At 39.7% G+C, this 8,008-nt stretch overlaps 1 long non-coding RNA gene across 1 annotated transcript; it reads right to left on the bottom strand.

The window, feature by feature from the left end:
- Positions 1-2,538: 2,538 nt before the first annotated feature.
- LOC115573349 (uncharacterized) lies at positions 2,539-5,561 on the bottom strand. Its single transcript, XR_003982258.1, has 3 exons — positions 5,285-5,561; positions 3,154-3,295; positions 2,539-2,689 (listed from the first exon to the last, which is right to left on the bottom strand). It is a non-coding gene; the product is annotated as an uncharacterized LOC115573349 (long non-coding RNA).
- Positions 5,562-8,008: the final 2,447 nt, after the last annotated feature.

Here is an 8,008-nt window from a genome sequence, read left to right on the forward strand (position 1 = left end):
CTCTAACAGTTTGAAGATTCTGTCTATCATGCCATTTTAAATGTTCTTTTTGTATTCCACAGCTTTGTACATCTTTTCAGGCAGATTTATCAGATGTTAAATAAAAACAACACTTCTTCTACCTGCCAGTTCTTCCCCCTGCTTGAAATTACATAGTTTTCTATTCAGCAATCAATGTGCTGTAAATACCATATCAGGATGTGAGAGGAGGAAAGGAGAATCCCTTTAAGGTGTGAGGGTCAGAAAGCCATATGAGGGGAAATTCTCTCTACCTGAGGTTTTACAGGAAGGTAGAAAAGATGACATTTACTGTCCTAATAAAACATCAGGGGTCACTATTTTGGGAAAAGATGATTGATGTCTGTTGTAAAAGCAGGAAACTCATTTCTGTTTTGTACTTTAAGAGTATTAGAATGAAACAGCTCCCGGATCAGTCCTTCTTCATCTCTGCCTTCTAGGGCTGCACGATTCTGGAAAAAATGTGAATCACGATTTTTTTGCTTAGAATTGAGATCACGATTCTCTGGTACGATTTTTTCACAAAATGTTTATTGCACTGATGAGTAAAAAAACATTGTAGTATGGCAGAGGCATAAAGCAATGTTTTTTTTGTTTTGTTCAAGTTCTATCATTGGATGAGAAATGATTTTTACAAAAAATGATATGATATGTGATAGCTGCTTTGATCGGCTTTCTAAAACGGAGGCATAATATTCATCGAGTAAACGTGACGTGACATGACGCCCGAGGTTGGGCTGGGAACAATTGACAACAAATTTGTCTTCAAAATAAAAGCTTTACATTGCACCCCATTGAAGTTTAGAACTGGGTTCTTAGCGGGGGGCTTTTACTTTGAAAGTAGCGACCGTTTCTAGCTTGCGCTACAACGACAAGCTAACACAACGAAACCGCTAGAGATCCAGGAGAAGCTAGCATCTCCCGGATCTCAGCGGCTGTCCAGTTGCTCAACTAGCAGACAAGGTGGAGATAAGTGTACCCTCTGAGGCGGCAAATCGGCAGAACAAAACAGACTCTCAACTTACCGCCCCCTGTCTAAAACCGCGGACCTAGCTGCTCAAAAAACGGGCAGATTGGCGGCTTGCTGCCCCGTCTAAAAACGGCTTCTCACACTCCTTCCAAACACTCAACTGCAGGCGGGCTTCCTCGCTGAATCCCGTGTTGTAAAGACGCTTTACCACAGGTTGAGGGAGGAGGCAGCGGCAGTGCTGCGTTTGGGGGCGCTTCGAAAAATCCGGGAGGAAAATAGGAGCATTTGTTTGTGATTCAGCTCGAGATATAAAATGCTCCAGAATCGCTATGTGTAGAAATAAGATCACATGTATGTGTGAATCGAGATCGCGATTTTTTAACGATTTTTTGTGCAGCCCTACTGCCTTCCAAGCCCCTCCCACAGAGGACCCTGCCCTGCATGAGCAGGCTTGTAACCATGGTAACAGAGGAAGCCAGAAAACCAAGATGGCGCATTAAAAATAACAATAACAACAAAAGCACCGATTGTTCTATTTCTGATCAATACAACTAAATTACAATGACGAGTGCCTCCTGCAAAGTCACTGCAGATATCCAGAGAAACAAACATGATTCCTCACATCGCTGTAGACGAGTTACCAGGTGATCATTCAGGTGATCATCATCACCATGCTGCCTTTCTGAAGCAGGAGGAATGTTATTTCTCTGAACCAGTTTAACCACTTCAGAGCTACCGTACACAAACTAACGTTATTATAACTGCCCGCTCACTTAAAGACACCGTTGCTAACCAGCAGCCATAAAGACAGAGCTAAACACCGGAGTTAGCATACAAGCTATCAAGCTAGGTTTACTAACAAACTACGTAGCTCGGCTGCAACATTGTACAGCGAAATGGCTTTTGCGAGTATTACTGTAACCGCCGCCATCTTAGCCTTGTGGCTAAAACATAGAATGAAACATATCAAGCAGGTGTCCTTACCTGTCCAGCAGAAAAGTGCCAACTCTGCGTCGCTCTTGAGTCCTTACAGATCCCGCAGCTCCTCCACCTCTCAAATGACTCCAATATTTATCCTTGTTTTCTCTCTGGCTCAGTCCAAATGTTTTTCTTTTTACACTGCTTTTCTTCATCAGTCTTCTTATTTCTTCTCTTTGACGTGGCCAATGGTGGGGTATTCCTCTGCTCTGTTGTTGTTGTCCATTCTCCACCATTTTTGCAGCATCTGACCAGGTGAGAGCAGACACTGCACCTGTGTGGGGGAGAGGCACTGCCCAGTATGTGCTGCTCATTACAGCCACTGGGTGGAGCCACAGACAGCTGACCTGTATCTTATTCTACTGTCAGATCATAATGATAATTTTAGCAAACATAACATAAAAATAGTTACAGACTACAACTTTAAGTCAGTAACATTTCGCTAATGACAGAGATCTTCTGTCCATGTAGCATGTATTAAAGAGATCTGATTCATCACACTGAGTCTAAAATTCTTCAGAGAATTCGCAAATCTCTACCTCACAAAGAAGAAACTCACTCCACACCATATCCAGAATGTCATTTATCAGCTTTACTGATCCGGCCTGATGCATGAAATACATGATTTAAAGTGAAATAACAGGGTTCAAATGTTGGTGAGTGATGGTCTCTCATCCAGCCACGTGACTATTGTTCCACTCTTCTTCTTTTGCTTCCTGTCCCCTGGAAAGATCAAGAAATTGTTGCAACATAAAAAGACTTCAAAAATGACTGTTGGCTATTCCAGCAAACTCAATACCTGACAATCCAAAGAACTTTGTCAAGTTGATGCACAAATAGTAGACACATATTACATGGATTTGCAAAATTCCCCACAATAATCAAAGTATACTAGATGAACACCCTAGAAAATTCTCAAACTTGTAACTCCTCATGGTCTACTGCTCAAACACAGGCAAATAAACTGCTAAATACATGTGAAATGCAGTTGCCTGATTAGGTTAAACCAAACATGACGTCTAATGTGAAGTTCTCTGAAATTAAACTGTGTATCAGTGAAGGTAAGCTTTTCTGTTGGCTTTATCTTTGGTCACTTTAGTTACAATGTGCTGCGTGGCTTTAATAAATATTATTGTGTGCAGTAACTTGTAGTTAATTATTTGTATTTAATTTTAATATCTAATTACAGTTGGTGTGTTTGGGATGGAGTCACTACACAGATCAGTGGATCTTGAGTGGTGGATGCATCTCTGATTGCACTGGCAGGTCATATGCGGCCAGCTCCAGCCATTTTGGTGTCCTCGGCAAGATCAGGATTTGTTGCCTGACCTGCAACCAACAAGCAGTAGATCCATAGTGCATAAAGTCTGTGTCATTCCACATCATGTAAAATAGGCACTGTAAATACATTTTATTTGACTAATTTTTAAATTACGATCTCAACAGCCGCCGCAGCTCGTCACCCGCCAAAAACATCCCGCTTTGAACAGTGAACAAAAGACATCTACGTCTTTACTTTTTATTAACAATTACAATCCTACAATCCTGCAATATGGCTCCACTGCAGGGGCTGTCGTCTTGGTAGGCATTTAAAAAAAAAAAAATCCGAGCTGAGCGCCTCTGCCTGGCTCCGCTTCTTCCGCTACATAGACAAGATGGCGGCCGTTGAGTGCGTAAAGTGTACATCGTTGCACACTCAACATTTTTGCCGTTATGAGGGCACCATCCGGGTCCTTTAGGTACACTTCTTTTCGCCGCGATCGATATCGGAACACCCTAAGTACTCAAACTAAGCATAGTAAGTACAGGAAGTATGGATAACGGAACATGGCACATGCTTCAGAGAGCGGTGTAGATGGTAGATTAGCAGCTAACATAGCTTCATTGTCTAGCATTATTATCTAGTTTTGCTCTATTTCAATTCAGCTAGCTAGTACACATGAAACATAAGACAGGGCTGTTTTTAATTATATAAAAAAAAAGTACCTCTGTGTTGGGATTTCTTGTTCTCCTCTTTACTTCGTTTTCTAAATTGCGCAGCTGAAGGCTCGGACCTTTTTATTAACTTTCTTTCTTTTTTTCAAGGCAAAACATGAGGGAAGGGCGCCAACGGGCGCCACAAATTATTCAGTGGCGCCCGTCCAGTATGTGGCACCCTGCATATGTGGTCTACACAAAGACGTTGTATTAACACATTTGATTTTCTATATAAAATGTCATAAATATGGAACCATATAGGATGTGTTCTGCGAGCAAAGCTTCCGGGACATGCAGTTTTATAAGTTCATGTAAAATAAGACATTGTGCTTACTGCTGTAAAACACGCATGTTCTTAAAGCGTTGATTACTCCGCAATAACAATAACATGGGTCAAGTTCACTGGCTGAAAAAATAAAGATTATACTTAACATATTGATGTCCAAATGTCTGCTGAAGTCCAACAGGTTAATTTATGTATTATCAGTCAGGACGCTGCTGGTTGGAGTCTCGTCCATATCATTATATGTATTTTTATTTAAATAGAAATTATATTAATTAATTATTTCAATACAAACTCTATATACAACTCATTTCTCATTTTTGGTTTGCACTATCTGGACAATCTTTTAATACCCATATTTATTATTTGTAAATAACAACACGCTGCCACACTGGTTATAATTAAATGTTCATATTGTACAATATTATGCTTACAAGTATATACAAGTCTATACTATTCTTACCTTTAATTTTACTGTTTATTTTTTACTTTTTTTATTGTTTATTGTAATATTACTGTCCTTTGGCTGCTGTGACAAAGACATTTCCCCATTTGCAGGACAATAAAGGAATTCTGATTCTGATTTCATTTATAATGTGCAGTTATTGTCATCTTGGAGCCCGACTGATAGAAACTACATTCAAATGTCTCAATTCAATGACAGTGTTGCGAAGTACCACCTCTAAATGTGAACTTTCAATTAAGGTCCTTCAAAAACTTTTTAAAAACAACTTCAACTTCTTTTCAATGTTGACGATAGACATTTTTTAGCGTTTTTCAACAGACACAATACTACGTATTGCCTCGGTTTAACGAACGGCAGTTGGCCTTCTTGAATGTCATTATTTGGTTTTTATTTTGTATTTGTTGTAATTAGTGCCAATATTTCCCTGGGAGTGAAAACCACTTCATTGACAGCAACAAACTACTGAGTTAAAAACATTAAGATAGTTTGAGGTGTACTTTACAGGAGACTTGTCACAGTAAAACACAAGCCCCAAAGACCAGCAACAGTCATATATATTTTAGTTTTTACAAGAAAACTGTATTTGTCTTACCTTACAGCTGTGCTCAGTGAAGAAGCAGCTCAACGTTAGCTAGCATCCCGTTAGCCAGGCTGGGTTATAATATTGGTAACAGCTGTCATCACAGGCATACATACATTTAGTGTTAGCTAGGTTAGCTGAGCTTAGCTAGCTGAGGCAAAACAACCGCGAACTCCCTCCAGAAGAAAATGGCTGAAAGGTGACCGAACAACGTCTCCTCACATTAACCCTGTGAGTGCCGACAAACGACCAGAGTCCCGAAAGTGTTCACTTTCAGTCATGTCCCGTCTTCCCGGCCCTCCTCCTCTTCCTCCTCCTCCTCTTCTTCCCCCGGGCACATTCACAGCTCCACGCGCCTCTGAAAGTTTAAACTGAGGCCAGGTGAGGGTTTTTTTTTTTTTTTTTAAGCTTTATTGTACACCTTCAACCACACTGGTTGAAGGTGTACAAATAAAGGATACAAATAATACACATTTTATTTGTAAAGGATACAAATAAAACCAATTAAACTGTTGAAACTGTTCCAATAGATTTATACAAAGTAAAATAATATAGAATAAATACAAAGGAAAAGATTTGTAAAAATCCGCTGATTAAATACAAAGATCATCTTCAGTATTAATCAATGTTGAATACATTCAAGTCTGTTAATTTGTACAATTGTGCACATTTCAGCAGATCTTTGTAAGGTTTTTTTTTTTTTTTTCATCTATAATCCAGTCTCATCATAAAGAAACATTTAACATGTGTGTGCTTTACATTAGTGTGTCTTTGTGTATGTGATATTTTACCATTATGATAACTTGTCAGCATGTTAAATAAAATAGACCAAAGAGAAGCAGTGTGATGGTATAATATTCTTTTTCTTTTGTTCTTCCACTTTTATATTTTTATCATTAATCTAATAATAATGGTGATGATAAACTGTCTGTCTGCAGCATTTTTCCCAATAAGGTGTTTTACAGAAAAACAGCAGACTGATTCTTATCATAACTGTTTAATAGTTGTAAAGAAGTGACCAAGTATCAATAAGAATCTGATTATAAGTAAGATCTAAGACGTCCAGGGGGTGAGGGGAGTGACAGTCAAAATAAAGGAGGGAAAAGAAACAGGAGGTAATAGTTCATCTAGAAAATTGTTTATTTACAAAGAAAATGACACTAATCAACAAAAAGCTCCAAAAGAACCTGTGCACTGTGTCGCTCAGTCACTCCTGTGCACCACAGCTGCCCGGCCCAGCGGCACCAGCAGAACTTTGTATCACCCGGCCTGAGTGGCAGGTAGGATCAGGTGTGGAGGAGGGTGAGAACAAGGCGACACCACACAAACACTACACAACACTACACAACTCTAGGGCTGTGACATCTCCCCTGCAGTCTGTGTGTCGTGTCAGAACTGAGACTAAACTAGAGGATTTCCTTTGAACAAAACCGAGATGCAAATTGCTGTTCAGTCTCTGTTTCATCAGCTGAGTGAACTTCTGCATCCTCTGCATCCAAAAAGGACCAAACACAAAGAGCCTTCCCTCATTACACCACAGGTTTTACCACCTTGATTCAGTACTGGGCTGATGTAACAGCTCCTGAGTCTTGTCACAAGGTGGCGCTGGTGTCACACCAAAGACTCAAACCGGCAGCCTGCAGAGCACCACCTACAGGACACCTGGAGGACCGGACTGGTTCTGGTTTCTATGATACCTGATTTATCTTCACAGTAAAAAAGGTCGAAGAAAACAGGTGAAGCAAAAAACACCAACCAAGCAAGGTGAGTAACGGCTCCACGTCCAGAACCTCAGGCTCAGAGTGGACCAGCACCACCTGACAGAAGGCCTCAACTGTTCAACAGCAAGATAAAACAATTCTTAACAATGTTACAAAGTGACTTACAAAAGAAAATAAAACCAGACATGACTGAGAATAAGACAAAAGAAGAAGTAAAAACAATACAATCAAACATAATTCATCATGAAGTAATTAGAGAAATGTAACATCTAGTTTTATGACACAAGTTAACTGCCACATTTAAGTTTTTCTGTCATGTTGAGTCAGCGTGAATAAATGAAATAAACAGATGTGTGATTTATTACATGAGACAGAACAACCAGTTTGAAATGTATCACTTTTATGAATAATAATGAACACGTATTCAAACTTGTTTATGTAGAAGTTAACTTTATATGTGATAACTGATGTAACACAGGAGGTCGATGTGTAAGTTCTCATGTGTAAGACTCACCATGATAAAAGAACTTCAAAGTAATTTAAGTACTCAAAGTCAATGTTTTAGGTGAATCATTTATTTGAGTAGACAATGATGGAGCAGTGAGGTCACTGACGGCCGAGCAGCCAGTGGCCGTCAGCGGGAAGTTCATCAGGTTAAACAAAATAAGTTGTGGATATTTTAAAAAACAAAATGGATGCAAACGACAGTCGCCTGGTTCCAGTCTCCTCTACTGTAGGTAAAAAAGAGTGCTCAACATGAAACAAATGTGAAGCACGTTGTGTTTCTGTATAACATAAATAAAATCAGTTATTAACAAACAAACTGTTCACTGACGACAGCTTGACGATGTGTTCCTGAGTCTCAGTTAAACAACCATGTGTTCAGCTGAGTGGTGAACCTCGACTCGTCCTCGCTGTTGAACAACAGATCGAGCTGAGGATGTTTCTTTAAGACCCATCATGATGCTAACACCTGTCAGGAGCCTGTTTACCTGTCAAATGATCCAAACAGGTG

This window comes from Sparus aurata, chromosome 21 (genome assembly GCF_900880675.1).
Source record: "Sparus aurata chromosome 21, fSpaAur1.1, whole genome shotgun sequence".
Classification (NCBI taxonomy): domain Eukaryota; kingdom Metazoa; phylum Chordata; class Actinopteri; order Spariformes; family Sparidae; genus Sparus; species Sparus aurata.